General features: G+C 48.3%; 1 long non-coding RNA gene across 1 annotated transcript; it reads left to right on the top strand.

Moving 5' to 3' along the window:
• Window positions 1–429: 429 nt before the first annotated feature.
• On the top strand, window positions 430–10,518 carry LOC146404222 (uncharacterized). The gene is made up of 2 exons (XR_014843148.1): window positions 430–830; window positions 9,149–10,518. It is a non-coding gene; the product is annotated as an uncharacterized LOC146404222 (long non-coding RNA).
• Window positions 10,519–11,429: the final 911 nt, after the last annotated feature.

The raw sequence follows: 11,429 nt of genomic DNA, 5'->3' as shown, positions 1-11,429 counted from the left end.
TTGATATTTTTAGGGCTGCCCTTGAGGTATATGGAGGTTCCCAGGCTTGGGGGTCAAACAGGAGCTGCAGCAGCCGGCCTATGCCACAGCCACAGCAACACGAGATCTAAGCCACGTCTGTGACCTACAGCACAGCTCTTGGCAATGCTGGATCCCCAACCCAACTTGCAAGGCTGGGGATTGAACCCACATCCTCATGGATCCTAGTTGGGTTTGTCAACCACTGAGCCACGAAGGGAACTCTGAGATTCTGTTTTAACTTCAGGATTTGAATAGGTGGGAGGGGACAAGGAAGGCAGAGGATGCTGGCATGGGCAGGGTGAGGTGGGAGATATTCCGGAAGGCTGTTGCCAAACATGAGGTGATAGCTGCCCGAGTGGAAAGAGGAAAATCAGGAAATGGCACAGAGATAGGGCTTCCAACAAAGCTGTAGGAGCTCACTGTGGATAACTCACTGGAAGAGCGATTAATGCTTGCAAAGCGCTAAAGCCACGTCAGAAACAAAGACAGTTCCTACAAAGAATCCACCCCTGGGGGGGTGGGGGCTGTATCTGAAAGGGGCCAACCAGCTCTGAAGCAGGACCTCTCTCCTTCAGCCATCGAGATGCTCTCTGCTCTGAAAGGCTTTAAAGCACTAGTTTAATGCCAAGAATGGCTGCTGTCGGACGGAGGGGGATAGTGATGGGCTGGGCGAGCTGCTGAAGGAAGCCGTTAAACTGTGACCACTCCCTACACCCTGCCCCTGCACTTGCACTTGGATGGCAAGGATTCGGAGGCTGAAGAAATAAGCAGCGGCCCTGCGGGGTGAGACTCTTCCTTATCCAGGACAGGTAAGGCAGGCTGGGGGTCATGGTTCCTCCCTGGCCTCTGCTAGCCTCTGATAAGCAAAACCTTCCATGCGAAGGGAATCAACTCTCCTTTTCTTTTTTTTAACTGATTCAGACAGAGAGAAATGTGTCTCTGTGGCCCCTTCTCAGAGGCTAAGATATATGAAAATCTGCAAATTGTCTCCTTCAAGAAAACACACTGTAAAAGGATTAATTTCCCAGCAGGTGTTTTAGTCTGATGCTGCCTCTAGAAAGACATGCATAGGAGTTTGCCCATTTCCTGTCACATAAATGCTCTATGATGATTAAGTCATTCATCCTTACGGCCCCGGTGGCTTGTGGGGATGGTTATCCTTTTCTTTTGCTGCGGAATTGAGACAAGTGTGAGGCTGCGGGGGGCGGGGGGGGGGGGGACGGGCTTGCCCGAGGCGATGCAGCTGGTGGATGTAGAGATGGGGGCTCTGCTGGCCAGCTCGCAGGCAGGCATCCTCTCTGAGGAAAGAAGATGCCTTGGGCCTCTGTCGGGGTAGCAGGCACAGCCTGAAGAGAGCAGCTAGAAGCCCCCAGGCTCAGGAAGACAAAACAATAATCCAGCAAACCACACTAATTGTGGGTGCCCATCATTGCAAACGTGTGATAACACTGGCAGCCTCTGGGCTGAGGGTTGCCTTCCAGGGCTCTATGACAGCCACGACAGGATGGTGCTGTTAACGGTGCTAAAAACATCAGGAAAGATGGCTTAAGAAACTTGTATGTAGGCGCACAAGTGGTTGCCAGGAGTTGCAGTGATTTTGACACTACTGCTTTGTATCTGTACAGCGCTTTCCAATTCTGAAAGCTACACTCTCACAGCTACAATGGTTTCATCCCAGGAGTTCTTTGAAGTAAGCAGGTGGATATGAAGGGCAGAATTGTGTTCCCCAACGAAACTGACATGTGGAAACGCTAAGCCCTAGTACCTGAGCATGTGGCTGTATTTGGAGATAGGACCTTTCAAGAGGCGATTGATTTAAGATGAGGTCATTAGAGTGCATCCTGATCCAATCCAATTAGCGTTTTTTTTTCTTTGTCTACTGCACCTGCGGCATATGGAGGTTCCCAGGCTTAGGGGTCCAATAGGAGCTACAGCTGCCGGCCTACAGCACAGCCACAGCAACGCAGGATCCGAGCCGCCTCTGTGACCTGCACCAGAGCTCATGCGAATGCTGGATCCTTAACCCCCTGAGCGAGACCAGGGATCAAACCCGCGTCCTCATGGATACTAGTCAGACTGGTTTCCGCTGAGCCATGCACGATGGGAACTGCAGACTGGTGTTCTTAGAAGAAGAGGAAATTTGGACCCAGGAAGAGACACCAGGCAGGGGGCTGCAGGCGGAGGGGACAGCCTGTGAGGACACCAGGAAAAGGTGTCCACCTGCAAGCCAAGGAGAAATGATTCAGAAGAAACCCACATCAGCTGTCACCTTGATCTGGGACTGCCAGCCTCCAGAACTGTGGGAAAATAGAGTTCTGCTGTTTAAGCCACTCCGAGTGTATTTTGTTACGGCCTTCTAGCAAGTTCGTACCGGATATACTCTTTCGGGACATCCTTAAACATTTCAGATGTACTTATTTTGAGCCAGAAATTATCTCTATTAATTAGGCAGCTTTCATAATATCTCCTAATAATATCAGAAATGGCTTACACTTCACCGTGGACTGGGCACTGGTGTAATTGCCTTTCTTCATTTCATCCTCGTAAAAGCCCTCCAAAGAAATGGGTGAGGGAGGAATGAGAGAAACGGATGATTAGCTCTGGGCAAACCCCGTGGTTAAGGATCACTGAGGGTAAAGCCCTTTGGGTGACCACTACAGTGCGTGGGTGACAATATGATGAGAAATGGGATCATTGCGTGGTCTCCCCGCAAATATTTTCTAATTCAAAGGGAAAAATAGTAAGTTTGCGGTGGAGAAACCTGCCGCCCCTACGTCACTTTATCCAAGCGATCAAGGTTGAACCTCCCCAGAATAAGACAGAGTAAACACCACGTATTTCCACAGACGATGCGCTGAGAAGGGCACGGCATCACCTCCTTGCCCCAAACTGCACCACCTCCCTCTACTCATGCGAAAACATGAGGGCCATTTTGGGAACAGCTGGCCTGGACTTTTCAGAAGCATCACAGATTGGAGGAGAGGAAGAAGACGTGATACCCAAATGCAATAAGCAATCCCAGACTGGATTCTGGGCCCAAAAAGGGAAATCAGTGGGGAAACTGATGAAAATCGAACAAGGTTGTCGATGTAGTTGATGGCATCGTCCCAATGTCAGTGTCCCGGCTTTGATGACTGAATGGCACTTACGGAAGTGGCTAATAGTGGGGGAAGCTAGGTGAAGAGTTTAGAGCATCTTTCCCCAATTTTTGCAACTTTTCTAAAGTTATTTCAGAGTAAAATATTAATAAAAACAAATCCTGTAAGGGAGGTGCTGTCATTGTCTTACTGCTAGTATCCTACTATTGACCCAGCTTGTCAAGACTGAGGCCATGATGTGTACCCAGGCTGTCTGAGTCCAGAGCTTACGCTGAACGCTTCGATATGTCCCCTTAGTACCTGCAGGAGACAGTGACATTTTAGCTTGGTTTGTATTGTATTGCATTGTATTTTGCTTTTTTGTTTTTTAGGGGCACACCTGTGGCAATATGGAAGTTCCCAGGCGAGGGGTTGAATTGGAGCTATAGCTGCTGACCTAGTCCACAGCCACAGCAACCCTGGATCCGAGCCCACCTCTGCAACCTAAAACCACAGCTCACAGCAATACCTTATCCCTGACCCACCGAGCGAGGCCAGGGATCGATCCTGAATCCTCATGGATACCAGTCGGATTTGCTTCCATTGCGCCACAATGGGAAATCCAGCTTAGTTCTGATTTTTCATATGCTTTCATCAATAAATTATATTTCTTTAAAGGTCATCTATAAAAGACTTTCCTAAGCCATACTATTTCTCTCTCTTGCTTTATTTATTTATTTATTTGTGTGCTGTGTCTGTGGCATGTGGAAATTCCTGGGCCAGGGATTGAACCTGCACCTCAGCAGAGGTCCAAGCCACTGCAGTGACAATGCCAGAGCCTTATCCCGCCGCACCACAGAAGAACTCCCATCCTGTCTCTTGTCAGTCCCCATAGAAGGTGTTGGCATAGTTTTTGAGTGGGAACAAATGAAACGCTGGGTGGGGCGCTGTTACACACACCCAGAACAGTGAGACATCTCTTTACTTCCCGCAGAGAACTTTACAAAGAGCTGAGGCATATGAAAAACAGCTAGTGGGACGGAGCAGAAAAAGAGCACAGACCAGGAAGTATACAGGCTCTGCGAGCCACAGATTGGGGGAAATGAACTTCACCCTGGTGACATTGAATCTGGGCCTTCAAGAATGAGAAGGGGAGTTCCTTCTGTGGCTCAGTGGGTTAAGAATCTGACATAATGTCCTAGCCTGGCTCTGTGGGTTAAGGATCCAGCGTTGCCACAAGCTGCGGTATAGGTAGAAGACGGGGCTTGAATCTGGAGTGGCTGTGGTTGGCAGGCCAGCAGCTATGGCTCCAATTCGACCCCTAGCCTGGGAACTGCATATGCTGCAGGCACAGCTGTAAAAAGAAAAAAAGAAAAACTAAGAAGGATCGCAAGAAAAAGACAGGCCCTGGAGGAGAGCCTTGGGGGAGGAGTGACTCGAGAAAAGATCTCCGGAGGTGGGAAAGCCTGAGATAATTGGGTGGATCCGTTAGTTTGGAATTGTGGCGTCATTGTGCATTTAAGAAAGACACTGCAGCAGGAATCCCAATCTCCAATACGGTCAGGAGTCACGCAACTGTAGGGAGGAGCCTAAAATAAGACCTTAAAGAGTGGTGGGTGTTCTGGCAAACTGGCAAAGGCCTGCCCCACCTAAAGGCATTTTGGATTACAACAAAACAACAAAGCCAAACACTGCCCTAGGCAAACACAGTGCTGCTGACCAGATTCTGCCCAAGGGCTGCTGGTTTGAGCCTGCTTTTTGAGATAAACTAAAGCGTTCTTGGCTGTTATAATAGAGGACATAAATTATCAAGCGATAAAGGGATTATTATTTTTACTAATAACACTTTATGAGTCTCAAAGCTTTGGGGGTAGCCAGGTGGGTCAATTGTAGGGTATTGATTCACCGTTCGCTTTCTAAGTGTGCCAGGCCTGCTGCTTAGTGTTGTTAGGACACTATTGCCACCTAGTGGTCATTGAGGTTGTGCCGATCGCCTCTCCATCCCCGCCCCCTCCCCTCCAAAAGAGTAGGGCTGCTTTCTGCATACAGTGCTTTCATTTTCCAAATGTTTGTCTTGTGACTCATGCCAAAAAATATCCAAATAAACTACATAATCCTTTGTAGTGTGAGGCTGTTAATAGAGTAAAATTTCTCTAGTGGTGAGGGTTGCTATTGCCATGTAATCAATAGCGTGGCAGCGAGGCTTGTGCTTACTTGTTTGGTGTCTGGTCAATAAGTTTTCTCTGCCACTTGCATGCTTGTATTAATGATATCTCTCAGGCATAGTTGTAGAAGTTCAATAACTGTCTGATCTGCTGTGTGGAAGGGATAATGTTTAAGGACATATGGTAAAAACATTGAAGAAAGAATCAGGAGGTTTAGCTTCATTCATTAGCTGTGTGACTTTGAGCCAGTCACTTGCCCTCTCTGGGCATCAATTCTAGCTAAAAAATGCAGGGTTGAAAACGTTCAGCAGGTCTCTAATCCGATCCTATTGCAGAGGGCATCCCCAAGGAATGTCATGGGATTAAAAGTCTTGTTAGGACTTCATCTGGGAGTGAGGGGTTTAGGGTGAGGGGAAGCGGGGGCAAGGTGAGATGCCCCCTGCTCCAAGCAGAACTAGCTCCACGACAAAAATTAACTGTTAAAAAAAAGTGTAGGTGATCCATGCACACTATTCAAAAACCCAAGAGGTACAAAAGAGTATGCCGTGGGGAGTTCCCATTGTGGATCAGTGGGTTAAGGATCTGATCTCTGTGAGGATGCAGCTTTGCTCTTTGGCCTCACTCAGTGGGCTGAGGGTCCGCTGTTGCCTCAGCTTTGCAAGTCGTGGTGCAGGCCACAGCTGCAGCTCCAATTCAACCCCTGGCCCGGGAACTTCCATATGACACAGGTGCAGAGCTAAAAAGAAAAAAAAAGAAAAAAAAAAAAAGAGTAAGCAGTGAGAAGTCAGAGACCAGTGTCACGCTTTCACACTCTTATTTCTGTTCTAGCAATCGCCTATCCGCCCTCCACGCTGCCTTACCTCTTTTCTTTTCCTAACACAAATAGCAACATAGCATTCACCCTGTTGTGTATTGCATCTTATTTATTTAAAGGTTGGAGTTCCATGTGCAATTTCACTTACATGTCACTAAACTGAGACCATCTATCTGCCTACACCATAGTTGACTAGCTTATCTGTAAATCTTCTTTCTCACTAGGGTGTTTTAAGACTCTTTAACCTACAATTTTGATTTGATAGAAAATAAATGATTCTTAGACTATGTGGCTATGCAGAAACAAACAAACAAACAAAAACCATTTGAGGAGTTCCCTCATGGCACAGAGGGTTAAGGACCTGTCAGGTTTTCATTGCTATGGCTCCAGTCGCTACTGCGATGCAGGTTCGATCCCTGGCCTGGGAACTTTTGCATGCTACGGGAGGGGCAAAAACAAACAAAAATTTGAATTTGCTCTTGGTATCAGGCCTCAGAGACCAGAAGAAAGCAAAAGCTCCAGGAAAAGGCCTGATTCTACGTTTTCGGCTTTAAGGATGTTTGGCTGCTGTAACCAAAGGGTGAATCACAGCACAACGTGGGGGGAGCAGAGCAAAGATGCTGCTGGGTCTCTGGGGATATCAAGGGATCTGAAGGACTGAGTGGGGACAGAGGATAGGGACCCAGCAGCTGGGAAATTTTGCTGAGGTTAAGTTCACTGGAGATGAACTTCTCGTTCTGTAACAGATTCCCTATTATATATTTTTTCTTCCTTAGCCTGGTGGCTCTTGGCCCTGACTGCATGTGAGAACCACCTGGGAGCTTTCAGATGCTCCCACCCTCATGGCTCCACCTCAGGGATCCTGGTTTAATTTTCCGAGCACAGGGCCCAGGGCCTTGTATTTTTGAAAAGCTCCCTAGATGATTCCAGAGGCAGCCAGGTGACATCAGGGCTGTAGATTTTCAGTGACTGGCCAGTGATTCAGCTCCTTCCTCCTCCAGCAGGTGCTTGTCCTGGGCAAATGGCCAGATTCCTTCTCCAACTCCTTCCTTTAAACTAGCCCTCACTGTGTCCCTTCTTTCATTGCATTGTGACTGTCCAGATTGCTGTCTTTTGATGCTTGTCAGTCTCCTGAGCATGTAAAACCCCTCAGGGGGTCCAGGCTAGGAACTCTCACCTCCTACTCTCTCTAGTTCCACTTGGATTCAGGTACTGAACACTTTACCCGAGTGAAGTTCAAGATCAGTGGTTCCCAGGATCATCAGCGCTACCTGGGACATCCCTAGAAAGTCAAATTCTTCAGCCTATCTGAGACCTGTGAATTCCTAGATCACCGTGGAAGGTCCCAAGCTTGAGAGCCACTGTTCTGGGGCCAGTTCTGACCAGAACAGGAATTATCCTGGTGGCCTTGGACCACCAGCTGGTGGCGTTCAGGATCAATTGGGCTGCTTTAGCAGCTTTTTTTTTTGGGGGGGGGTCTTTTTTGCCGTTTCTTGGGCCGCTCCCTCGGCATATGGAGGTTCCCAGGCTAGGGGTCGAGTCGGAGCTGTAGCTGCCAGCCTGTGTCAGAGCCACAGCAACTTGGGATCCGAGCCTCGTCTGCGACCTACGCCACAGCTCACGGCAACGCCGGATCCTTAACCCACTGAGCAAGGGCAGGGATCGAACCCGCAACCCCAGGGTTCCTAGTCGGATTTGTTAACCACTGAGCCACGATGGGAACTCCCTAGCTGCTCTTTTACTAAACCAAAAATAAAAAAAAGAAGAATTGGAGTTCCCATTATGGCTCAGTGGTTAATGAATCCCACTAAGAACCATGAGGTTGTGGGTTTGATCCCTGGCCTTGCTCATTGGGTTAAGGATCTGGTGTTGCCGTTTGCTGTAGGCTGCAGATGCAGCTCGGATCCTGCATTGTGGCTGTGGTGTAGGCCAGCGGCTACAGCTCCGATTAGACCCCTAGCCTGGGAACCTCCATATATTGCAGGTGCAGCCCTAGAAAGGACAAAAAAAGAGACCAAAAAAAAAAAAAAAGAAGTTTTTTTTTTCTTTTTAGGGCCACACCCATGGCATACAGAAGTTCCCAGGCTAGGGGCCAAATTGGAGCTGCAGCTGCCGGCCTACACCACAGCCACAGCACTGCAGGATCTGTGCTGCCTCAGTAACCTGCTGAGCCACAGCGGGAACTCCCTGGCTGCTCTGTCTTGGGCCGGTGGTGTAGGTCTTGCCGAGCCAGCTGCCGTCTCCCCCTCACCCCCACCACTTCCATCCTGCGTTGGTGTTGGAAAGCTCACTGGGCTTCCTTCTCCACGTCTGGACCTCAGCGCCTCAGTAGGCTGGGCTTTTCCAAGCTCTGTCCACAGGTCCCCATGCCAGCCACCCCATCCCCTGGGACTCTCGTGACCCCCTGAGAGACCTCTCAAATTCCCCCGAGGCAGAAACAGTTGTTCTCAGGAGGGCTTCCTGGAAGCATTTATCTTCACAGTCTGTAACCTCCTGTGAGGAGGGCCCTGCAGGACTCACTTTGCTTTCCCGCCTGGGATCTGCTGCTGACTCAATGTGCTCCGAAGCCGGATTTCTTATCTAATTGGTGTTTAATTGTCCTCCTCGTTGAAAGGCCAGTATCGGATGCAGTGGGGGACCGACTTGTGTTTCTACGGTCCTGGACCTGGGGCAGGCCCGACTGCTGTCCTTCAAAACACTCATCTCGGGAAGATACCCCCTTCGTCCAACAAAGCAGAGTTGTTTCAAATATGCGCTGGAAGGGCTCTCCCGGATCGGCTGCCCTCCTGAGCCTGTTCCTGCTCCTCCAGCATCCGGTTTCCTCTTTCACCGTCCTCTCCCGAGGGCCTGTTGCTCCAGCCACAGAACGAGTTGCTATTTCTTGAAAGTTGCACTTTCCCCGCTCTGTGGTTTTGTTATTCTTACTCCTTTTGGAATGTTGTTTTTGTTCCTTACGCTGCTTGGCCTACTGATTCGACTTACACCCCCGCTGAAACAATCCTCTCCTTGTGCCTCAAACCAAACCGATGGTGGACTCTCGGCTCATGCATCGTGGTGTTTCGCTTTTGCAGGTATTTGACGCCACCGCTGGTTTACCGGCCTTCAAATGCAGTTTCCCTGTCAACAGGGACCATGGAAACCATCCAGTCCCCCTGCAGCACCTGAGGGACCAGGAAACTGCCCCCTAGAAAGAGCCTCCTAGGAAACGACGGGAGAAAGTCAATGGATGTAATTCTATAATAAGAATGGCTTCATCCCCAGTCTGATCCCTCACCTTTGTCACCAGAACTAGGACTGAAGGACTTTTGGCTGGTGAATTCCGCATAATCAGCCAACCCAGAGGATAAAGATTCAACAGATTTAACAATAGTAAAAAGATGTGTGCCAGATCGCTGGCCCCTGGGGCTAGGTATGTACTTTGAAATAATAGTGAAGCTACTTAAAAGCTGCTCTGAAGGGGACAGCATGCCTTTTGGCTGTTAAAAGCCCTTCCTTTTTCTGGAAGGGTGCCCTTGGTGAATGTGCACTCTTTGTCTTTTTGCGGGTTTGAGTGCCTGAGGTGGAGAGAAGTGGGACAAAGTCTTAGCGCCAGCTCAGAAAATACGGCCAGATGACCTCAAGCTTCTTTCCACTAGCGAGTCTCTGTGGCTTCCATCTCTTGACCATCAAAGGGAGGAACTGGATTTGATGGGCCCCGCGACTGAAGTTGCTCTGGGAAATGCAATATGGTTGACATTTTATGCTTCGGTGGGAAGGGAGTATCTGATGCCACCCTTGGGATTTTTCATTGTGGTATTTGGCCTTTTCTTTTTTGGTGGGTCATCTTTCACAAGTGTGTTTTCCTTCCCCTGTGTCTCTTCCCAGAATCAAAATCGGCCTTGAGTCACGCTTGGTGTGCTCAGATTTCCAGGCGAGTCTGCCACGCCGTAGACTTATTGTCCAGCCATGGTCGTGAGATCCCCCCACGGCTGCGGTGTCTCAAGCCAGGACCCTCTGTCTCTCCTCCCCAATCTGTGACTCACCCCTGCCTGACTTGAAGCCCTCCTCCCCCCACCCCCCTTGTAGACCAAAAAGAATTTTGTCCTTCCCTTGTGGGAAACTTTCCATCTCTCTCCACCGGTTTCAGAACTGATTCAAAATCCCCTTCTTCCAGGAACACTTCACTGATGCATTCTAGCTCATTTGGATCGATCCTTTATTTCACGTTATCTGAGAATTTAGACATTAATTTAGAAGCTTTGGTTTGCAATTCCTCTTGTTGTAATCATTTTCAAACTGTATTGTCTTATCAGATGTATTACATCAGGCAGAGAGATGAAGATAGATCTGATTCCTTATGTTCCAAGGAGCTTCTTACCCTCCTCACCCCATCTGTTATGCTAAAGTAACAAATCTTTTTTTAAAAATTTGTTTTCCTTTAATTAAGAATCTCTTTTTAAAATTGAAGTGTAGTTGATTTAAAATGTTGCGTTCGTTTCTGGTGTACAGCAAAGTGATTCAGATATATATGTGAATTTTAAAAATTATGGTTTATTACAGGATACTGAAAATAGTTCCTGGTGCCACACAGTAGGACCTTGTTGTTTATCTATTTTATACGTATCGGTTTGCATCTGCTGATCCCAAACTCCTGATTTATCCCTCCCCCACACTCTTTACTCTTTGGTAACCATAAGTTTCTTTTCTTTTCTTTTCTTTTTTTTTTTTGTCTTTTTAGGGCTGCACCTGCGGCACATGGAGGTTCCCAGGCTTAGGGGTCAAATCAGAGCTACAGCTGCCGGCCTACACCACAGCCACAGCAATGCCAGATCCGAGCTGCATCAGCGACCTATACCACAGTTCATGGTGATGCCGGATGCTTAACCCACTGAGCAAGGCCAGGGATCGAACCTGTGTCCTCATGGATGCTAGTCAGATTCGTTTCCACTGAGCCACGACGAGAAACTCCCATAAAGTATGCTTTCTATGTCTGTGAGTCTCTTTCCGTTTTATAGACAAGATCACTTGTGCCCTATTTTAGATTCCACATATAAGTGATATCCTATGGTATTTGTCTTTCTCTTTCTGACTTATGAAGTAATAAATTTTTACAATTAGGATCATTGAGAGGGAGGGACTAGAGGTTGACACTACTTAAAAAAGAAGGGACCCAGGATTTCCTATTGTGCCTCAGTGGGTTAACCCAACATAGTATCCACGAGGATGCAGGTTCAATCCCTGGCCTCGCTCAGTGGCTTAAAGATCTGGTGTTGCCCTGGCCATGGTGTAGGCAGGCAACTGCAGCTCCAATTCAACTGCTAGCCTGGGAGCCTCCATATGCCACAGGTGCAGGTGTATAAAGAAAAAAAAAAA

This window comes from Sus scrofa, chromosome 4 (assembly GCF_054392235.1).
Source record: "Sus scrofa isolate SSC_HxYL_T2T_F1_AM1 chromosome 4, Sscrofa_HxYL_maternal_Yorkshire_Landrace_v2.0, whole genome shotgun sequence".
Lineage (NCBI taxonomy): Eukaryota > Metazoa > Chordata > Mammalia > Artiodactyla > Suidae > Sus > Sus scrofa.
This window is presented reverse-complemented; position numbering and strand designations above follow the sequence as displayed.